Here is a 9379-nt window from a genome sequence, read left to right on the forward strand (position 1 = left end):
AGACCTGACTCTCAACAGAGCCTGTTTCCATCCCAGCTCACATTTAGGGCTCAATTATCTTATCTGCTCTGCCACTCGCATACTTTCCAGATAAGAAATGTTTTTCCCCTCTTTTCAAGAGCTAAAACTGACACCACTGCCAGTGTTGAGATTAGAAATGCCAGAAATTAAAATTCATTTGGGCTAATGCTTGTTTAAAAACATTTAATGTGCAGGCTAAGGCTGGGAATTGGAGTTAATGGAGATGCTGTGAGTTTTAACAGCAGTAGGACGTTCCACAAGGGGAATGGGAGTGTGGTCCCTACTTCAGTTTCCTCACAGGGTTTAGGTCAACCATCAGTTCACCTCCAGTTGAGAAACTGCTCAAGAGTTGGGAGGGAAGGAGGGAGGGAAAAAAGCCCGTTTTCCTCTTCCAATGTATGACTAAGGATGAGGCAAGCAAAGGGAGGATCTAAGATCCTGAAGGCGATGGTTAACAAGAGGTCATTAGTTAATTCCCTCCAGGGTAGATACAACTTCCTTTTATTAAATAACAGCAGTTTTTAATGATGTCAAATATCTGTTGCCACTCTAAAGGACACAGCATGCTCAAACTTTACCTGAACCAGGCAGAAAAAGCAGAGACACACAAGAAAACCTGAACTCAGAGGCAGATTGTCACTAACCAAGTAAGGAGGAAAAAAGGCTCATCTGACTTTTATCCCAAAAATTTACAATATATATTCTTCTTAATTATGTATTTTTGGCCTAACAAAAGTAAATTTAGCATAAAGTCTGTTTTAATCAGCACCTTAAGATGTACAAATAAATCGAGTTGTTAGACAAAAAAGACAAACACAAGCACCATTTTAAGGTTTAAATGAAGTTTCTTGCTTAAATCATTTCTGAAAAAGCTTAATCAATGAAGATTTGTGACCAGCCATTAATTACCAATGTATGACCAGAGCACCTGGGAGCTTCAGTTACCCTGCAGCAAGACCCCCCAGAGCCAGAGCAGAAGCAATGCCTGCTCTGGAGAGATTACAATCATCCAAAGATGAAGAGTTAAGAAAAACAGCAGAGCACAAGGAAATAGGTGACTGGAATTTATGTTCTCTGTAGCTGCACTTTAGTCCACTTTCCCTTGTGCACTGCAAGGACCAAGGTGTGTGTTTGTTTCCTCTCCCTGCATCAGTAAAAAAACCCACAAACCAACACTCCAGAAGTCACATAAAGACAAAAAGCCCAAACAAAACACAGAAGGAAGGTGTTTTGGATAGTAAGACTGGAACAAAAATATTTATGTATTTTTAATACCTCTGCTTCCCATCTGAGAAAGGATTTTTTTCAGGTTTTTTAAGCTGTCATCCCACAGAGCAAGGCTGTACCATAGTGAAAAGGCAGACACACAACTTTTGGAAGCATTCTGTTGCCATTTAAAGGAATCCTTTGAAATTACCACACAACACAGTAGTGCACCCAAACACAAACCAACAGCCAGAGCTGTTTACAAGCTTTCTGCTCAGTGTTAGACTGAAAACCCCAACCCTTTTTGCTGTGTAATAAATCAGTGCTCCACATTTAACAATTTTCAGTGGTACCATATGCTACACAGTCCCATATGTTCCATTACAAGGGAGAAAAACATCATCTCAACATGAATCATCACTGACTGTGTTCCTGTAAATCTGGCTTAAACACTCAAAACGTTCAAGGGCAACACTAAATAAATCTGCTCAATATTATGCCAGATTCTGTGCAACAGAATCACAGCTCACACATAAAAATTAGGGGAAAATTAGGTTTAATTTAGGAAGTGAGCACAGTCTGCATCTCTAAAAACAGACTTACCACAATGTTTGACATTCATCAGTTCCAATCTAATAATGACATCCTGCTCACAAAATGTTGATGCTATCTGGTAGTCCCAACATCTTTCATCCTAAACTATTTGATATGTGTGGAAATACACACACTGCATACAAGATCCATTCCTCCCAGTGCCATGTTCTGCACCACAGGGATCTGGGGTTCTCCCCAGAAGGATTTTCTGTAGAAAAGTAACAAACTCAAACCAAACCCATGTGTGTGTTTTCAACTCCAGGGCAATGCAGCTGGAGGTTTAATCCAGGATTTTGGGTTAACATCTCCACTCTCACAGTGACTATTTCCTAAAAACAGCTTTTTCTCTCTCTTCCCAAAGGACAGCATCACCTGCAGCACAGAACCTGTTCATCCCAAATCAAACTCATGGGACACCAAGGTCATAATTGCCCATCTTTTGAGGAATTTCTTGGGCTCTCAGGTAACCCAGAATCATAACTAACAGTGACAGCAGGAGGAGGCACAAATGGAGACCGAACTGGGAGAATGTCCCTATGTGAAAGCCTTTAGTAGCCAAGGAGGGACCATGAGTGACCACAGGCTCCCACAGAATGACTGGTGTCATTAAATTCTACATCAACCAGAGTCCAGTTTGACCTAATATTCAGGGTGGGGGAAAAAAGTAATTACATCAACATCAAGCTATTACCTGTCCAAGGGCATAAGTGCCTAGTTCATTAGCAACTCAGACAAACTTGTTTTGTAAGCTCCCTATATTAAATTTGAAATTTCCCTGCCCTTACAAATTAAACTAACAATTTGTGACACAAACATGAGTATATGGACAAGAAATCTTCCAACCTGTTCAAATCCAATGTGTACTTTGCCATCCTGAATAAGAACAAACTTATTAGCCAACCTGACTTTAGTATCTAATTCATTTAAATAAATTTAAAAATATTTTTAAATGAATACTAGCAGTACTCCAGATTTATTGAATCTTAGAGCAAAACCTACTGATCTTTAAAAATATATATTTTTCATATTTCATGGCTTAGTTCTACAGAATAAGGGCAACATGTCATTTTAGGAACATTGCTCTTTAATGCTGGAAGTGGGGCTTTATAACAATTGAGAAGCTGCCACAGTACCATTAATAATTTGGATTTCCAACATCCTTAGGTACCTTAAGAGATGGATGACCACACCAAATTAATTTAATTTCTATTTCAGCTTTCCTCCTCATTAATGAGGAGCTGAGACTCTCACAGATGAGAGTTCCTCTACCCAATCACAATGAAAAGTCACCACCTGTGCTGCCCATATTAAAATCAGAGGGGAGATTTTCTTCTTTTTACCCAGAGGGAACCCTAAATTTACCAGATCAATACTTTCTAAAACACACTTCACTCAGAAAATGAGAACAAAGCTGCCAGAGTGATTTCAGGGAGTGATAAAAAGACTGTCAGGGAAACTCACTGAGCTGCCCCTGGAAGAACTGATGACCAAGCAGGCACCAGGCAATTGCATCATGTTTATTACACAGCCAAGGGCAAGCAGATCCTTCTGGTTTAATCAATGGCCTCCAAAGGAGGAAGTAGTTTGAAAATAGTAAGCATAAAACAAAATACTCTTTTGGGTTCACTTTTTGAATTTTCTCTGATGTGTGAAATCATGTCCATTAATAAAGCTGAGCACATGCTGAAAGAGAACTTCATAAAAATCTACTTCTTGAACACCTTTGATGCCAAAACTGCACTTTTATTCAAACTCAGTTTGGTGTAAATGCTGTGAGTGAACTGTAGAGGGGTCCTGTTAAAAAACTCTGAGCTTGTCTTAAAACAAAAGATGTATTTCCTATTTAAAACCATTAACCTTAGACACCTTTTTTTTTTGTGCAAAAGCAACAAATAAATAAAATGTAAAATGCTCCACAAACACCTCCTTCCCTGGCATTTCTCATAAGCTGGATGTTGCAGCATCCCACGAGGCTGCAGAACAACCTGGAACAAAAACTTGTAAGAGGAGAAAACAACGAGTCTGTGTTCCTGGTCCAAACTCTCCGACCACTGCCCTGCCCCTGCTCCTCCTCTGCTCCCCAGCAGTCCAGCAAGCTCCAGCCCTGCTCCATTCAAACAGGGTTCTTCCTTTAAAAGAACACAGCAGGTTACTCAGAAGGAACAGAGCTCATTCCTGCTGAAAGTTTCCCCCATCCAGCAACACATAATGGAAAACAAATCAAACAGTAAAACCCTGTTGATGCAAGAGCCACATTTAGAATGCATACAAGTAGAAATACCTCACCTTTCAAAGCTTTCACTTGTTAAGATCCTTTTTAACTCATAATGATGCAACAATGCAAAAGGGAAGTACTTAGAGAGAATCACTGTAAGTAACACACACACACAAACAAGAATTAGTTTGCAATCTGAAAGCCCTTATACAGAGAAGGGTGGATGGAAACAACCCAGCACAAGGTTTCCTCAAATCAGATGCCAGAGGAAGTTATATGATGAGTTGGACAGCAAATAAGAAATCTGGATTTGATAAATGAGACATTTTTGTAGATAGGAACAGTTTGCAGCCTCACTGTGGGTGCATGAAAGAATTGTCAGATATCTGTACGAAGCTCAGTGTTAAAAGAGAGATTACAGACAGGCATTTACGTGTAAAACATGCCCTATATTGTTATATTAGCCCCAGAGAACACAAAAATAGCTACCTACCAGAAACAGCCCCATTTTATGCTCATAGAGAGGACAAGCATGGTGTATTATCTCTCTCCACAAACAATCCATCAACACAGAAACACCAACACGTGTCCTCTCACAGATCTGGTATGGGATACATCAGAGTAATGACCACTAGCAAAACAAGCTGCATCACTGCCAGCACTGCAGCATTCTAAACATTTGCTAAAATATGTCAGCAGACCTTAGGGAAAAGACTGGAGCCCACTTATTCTCAAACAACATAAGCACCACAAACTTCAGCCAGCACTGCTGTACCCAGCAACTTGAAATCACCCTGTGTTCTGTGCAACTGCATCCACGTGGATGCAGAACCTGACTGCTTCCACCTTCTTGTGTGGATCACTATCCACAAAGATAGGCAGGGAGATTCCAAATCCTCCTGGCACAAGCAGGGCTGGAATCAGCACTGCCTGCTTCGCTGTTTTTAAACAAACACGGAGCTGCTGCCGGGCTGTGTGTGAGCCCAGCATTCCACAGAGCTCCCAGAGCAGTGTCCCACGGGCTTCTCCCCCAGCTGGGGACAGCAAATCCAGCTCCGAGCTGCTGCTCACTTCTGCCCAGGCTCAGGAAGGGAGCAGGGAAAACCAGGAATCTACCAGGGCTATGAAGTTTAGAACTGCCATAGTTGTAGGATTAGGGAATTCATTCCACTCACGTTCCCGGGGAAGGGGGGGTGAGGAGACACGAGGAGATGTATTTATACAAGAAAATTCTGAAGGCTTACTACTTGCCTCGTGTCCTCCTTCCTTCTCCTTCCCACGCAAGTACGAGTGCTGCTCGATGGCATCCAGCACCTACAGCAAACCATTTCTGTGTGTCATTAAAAGGACAGAGACATCTGCTCGCACCACACCGACGTCATTGCTTCCAACTCCGCTCAAAGCTGACAGGAACGCAGCTCCCTCTTCCCCGGGATTCACCGGCACGCACGGATCCCGGGCTGATCCCGGAGCAGCGCCGCTCTCCCGAGCCCTGCCCGGCCCCAGGTGAAGGCAGCCGCTCGCTCTCCCTCCGCTCCTCACGCTCCTACCGGGGCGTTCCCGTCCGCTCGGGGCTGCTCTGCTGGAGCTCCCACTTCCAGAGAGCGCCCGGGGACAGCTCCCGGGCACACAGGAGCGAGGGAAGGCACGGAGAGAGAAGGGAAGCGAAGGGAGAAGGGAAGGGAGGAGCGGCTGTTCTCGGTGCCCCGGCACGGGGTGCGGGGCTGCTGCCCCGTCCTGCCCGGCCGGGCTGTCTCAGACCCCCACACCCCACAGCCCGCACTCACAGCCCCGCGGGAGCTGCCCCGGCGCCGAGCAGCCCCTGCCGTGGGGCACCCGGGCAGCCGAGCCCCACAAAGTGCTTTTACCAGCCCCAAGCGCCGATAAGTGCCGGTATCAGCCCCGAACGCGCTGCCAGCCCCAGCGCTGCCCCCTGCCCTCCGCGCCCCGCCGCGACCCGCCTGTCAGCGGCGCCGCTCCCTCTGCCGGTGCCTCACCTGGTGCCGGCCGGCGGCAGCGGGCCACGTCCGCGGGGCCCGGGCGGGGAAGAACGAGGAGGAGGAGAAGGAGGAGAAGGGGACGGAGCGTGTCCGCCGGGCCGTGCCCGTCACCGCCGCTTCCTGCCCGGCCCCGCTCGGCGCTCGGCTGCGCCGCCTGGCAGCTCGGGCCGGGCCGCTGAGCGGCGCCGCCTCACCGAGCCATCGGCGCTCGACTGAGGCGCCTGCGCGGTGCCGCGGAGGGAGCGGGCTCTGAGGGAGAGCGATGGTGGGAGCGCCGTGAGGGGCACGGCGGGAGCTGGGTGGAGCTGGGGCTGTTCGTGCCGGGGTTCAGCTGTGCGTGAGGGGTGCTAGGGCCCACAGTGGTCTCAGGTGTGTGCGGGGCTCGTTGGCCCACAGCAGGTTCAGGTGTGTGTCTGAGGGGCTTATGGACCCATAGTGGTTTCAGGAACTATGGAAACCTCAGGTGTGTGCCGGGATGTTGCGGTCTGCAGTGGTCTCAAGTATGGGGAACGGATGTTGGGGCCATATCAGACGACTCAGGGGTGTGCGTGGAGGGATGTCAGGGCCCATAATTAATTCAGAGGTGTGTGTGTGTTTGTTTGTGTGCACTGTCAGGGTCTGTAGTGCTCTCAGGTGTGGGGGGTGTTGGGACCCACAACCAGTGTGAGGGGACAGTGCTTGGGCCCAGTAAAAAGGCAGCTCAAAGTCTTCAGTCCCGTGCTGCAGGTGTTGGGGGAGCCCTGACAGGGACTGTGTGTCCTGTGGCAGGAAGAGGCCCCTCTACCCAAAAGGAGCAGCTGGGATTTGCCAGCAAAGCCCCAAAGGAAAAGGAGCTGTAGCAGGGGTTGAGAGCTGTGCGTTAGGAATTGCTCAGAGTAGAGGCAGGGTAAGGTGTGTTCATGCTGGTTGTGCCACACTTGGTGGCCTCTGAACCTTAACGCTATTTAGTTGTAGAGACTTATTTGACAGGGGAGGTTAATGACTTCATTTTTCTAAATAAAACTGAAGGAGCAGAGCTTTATCTGCCACTACCTCACGCAGCCTCATTCTGCCACCTTGCTCCTGACAGCTGTTACCCTTCTTGGGCTTCTAGAACCATCCTCAGAGAGCTGTGTGAAACCACAGGTACAGAAACCTGAGAGCCCTGAGTCCCAGATGAGGGGTGTTGGTGTGTCCTGTGCTCAGAGGCCAAGGTACAACGCAGCTCTTCTCAATGTAGTTGAGTAATTTCGCACAGTGAGTTTCCTGTTTATAAGCTGAGCTCCAGAACCCATTTTTTCCCCCTCTTTCTTACGAGTGGAAAGAAGAGCAGAGTGAGCACGACTCATCTGTCAGCAGCCCTGTGCTGAGCAAGCAGGAGGCAGAGATCTCTCCCCAAACGGAGCGAGTACAAAGCACTGAGTGAGTTGTGAGGAGAACAGCTCTGATGGAAGCAGGAGCCAAGAACAACAGCTCGACAGGGAACTTTACACTTTCCCTGACAGCTCCTTGGGGCGGAGACAGTTAAGTTTCTGCGTTTGTAAGGGAAACATGGCATTCCTTAAAGCTGAGCCTCCTCCCTCGGGTTCCCACTGAATGCCTGAGAGATGACAGCAGAGGGTGTCTCCAGCAGGCTCCTATTAAACAGGAGGAACTAGCACGGAGGGAGCAGCAGCTTTGAGATCCCGGTTTTGACCACAGAATGAGCTAAAGTTCTGCAGTTTGCAGTTTTTTTACCCACTGGCTCCTGTTCAGGGGGTTCCTGTGCCCTTGTGTCGGTGCCTGCACCTGCCCGATGTGCGAAGGGCTGTGCTGGGAGGGCACTCGGCTCCAAGCAGGACGTGCTGAGGCAGCAGTGAGGCAGGGCAGACGATCCTGGGGAGGGCTGCTGTGGTTCAGGCACACTTAGAACTGGTTTGGTGTTCCCAGCAGCACAAACCCGGCTGGCAGGGGAGCCTGTGAGCCGAGTGTGTGGACAGATGGAACAGATACAGACAGGAAATGGGGGAGAAAGGGGAAACACTGGTGTTTGTAAAGCTCCGAGGGGGCTCTGGTTAGCTCTTCTAGAGTCCTGCAGTCCCGTTTCTATTTTTAGCAGAGTAAAATTTTTAGCAGAGTGTCTGGATGGCTTTGGGGGAGTGCTTTAGGGGCTCAAGGCAGGTGTGAGCGTGGGGAGAGCACAGAGCCGTGGGCACCAGGAGCTCATGCGATGTGGCAGCCGCCACCACGCCCTTTCCTGTTCACCCCGGGGCCGCGGGCAGCCGTGCCAGCCACGCTGCCTGAGCGGGGAGAAGGGAAAGGAGGGGTTTCCAACGTGCTGATAACCCACAGCATTCCTTGGGAAAGGAGGGCTGGTGAGCAGCTCTGGTGGGGTCTCTGCCCCGAGACAAAAACGCTCCCAGAAGTTCTGGGAGCTGCTCGGGGGGGGCGGTGCCGACTTTTGGCCGTGCCTCAGCCCCGTCCCCTGTTAGAGGCAATATTGACTTAAGGAAAGAGGCACGGAGCATACTTGGCATGGGTGTTCCGAGTTAAAAATTGTCAGTCTGGGCAAACAGACCTTTGGGATGATCGGCAGGAAAGCCGAGTGGCTGCGCTGCATTATTGCTGCCCCTTAGAGAACACGGTGTGACCGACCTTGCTGCTGCTCTGGGCACTCGGCTCGGCGGGTTGGGAGAGGCGCTGCGGGTTTTGGAGCTCAGAGCTTCAGATCAAACCCATTTCCTTCCCCTCGGTGAGGTGTTTGTAGTGCCTCAGTGAGTCAATAAGCTGTGCACGTGAGGAATGCACCTCGCAGCTGAAGGTGAGCGATTAGTGTGGCTGTGCTGGAGGTGATGAGATTAATTAGTCGTTCCCAGGCGAATTAGAGCTGCAGAAATAAGATACATGAGATATTTAGTTTAAAATACCACTGTGAGGCATTTTCAGAGGGGAGTGGGATCCTGCATACGACTCTGACCACAGGACGTGTGTCTTGATCTTTAATTTTGTAGCAGTGCCCAGTCAGGAGAATAACCAGTACCTGGCAGATGTGAGGCACGTGTCCTACAAAAGCTGCTGTTCACTGGCACGAGGCACCTGATTCACCCGCGTGAGATCACAGGGCTCTCTGTGGCGGGGCTCTGCCAGGAGGAACACGGAAGTAATTTCTCTATTAAAATATAATAAAACTCGAAAGAGTACGAGTGTCCTAATGAGTCCGTCCCCACTGAGGCAAGGTCCTGCTGTGTGTCTGTATCACAGAATGGGCCAGGTTGGAAGGGATCACAGTGGGATCATCTACTCCAGCAGGGTCATCCCCCAACACGTGGCACAGGATTGCGTCCAGACGGTTCTGGAATATCCCCAGAGAGGGACACTCCACACC

The 9379-nt window shown here is 48.9% G+C and overlaps 1 protein-coding gene across 3 annotated transcripts in view; it reads right to left on the reverse strand.

The window, feature by feature from the left end:
* TAOK3 (TAO kinase 3) overlaps positions 1–6188 on the reverse strand; it is a 78343-nt gene extending 72155 nt beyond the window's left edge. For 2 of the 3 annotated variants that reach the window (XM_077187632.1, XM_077187631.1), the window contains exons 1-2: positions 6034–6188; positions 5288–5350 (exon numbers count right to left, since the gene is read on the reverse strand). The gene's annotated coding sequence lies outside the window, so the exon portion shown is untranslated. The remainder of the gene's footprint in view (positions 1–5287; positions 5351–6033) is intronic. The other variant, XM_054646084.2, reaches the window with a different exon arrangement.
* Positions 6189–9379: the final 3191 nt, after the last annotated feature.

Source organism: Agelaius phoeniceus, chromosome 18 (genome assembly GCF_051311805.1).
Source record: "Agelaius phoeniceus isolate bAgePho1 chromosome 18, bAgePho1.hap1, whole genome shotgun sequence".
NCBI classification, from domain to species: domain Eukaryota; kingdom Metazoa; phylum Chordata; class Aves; order Passeriformes; family Icteridae; genus Agelaius; species Agelaius phoeniceus.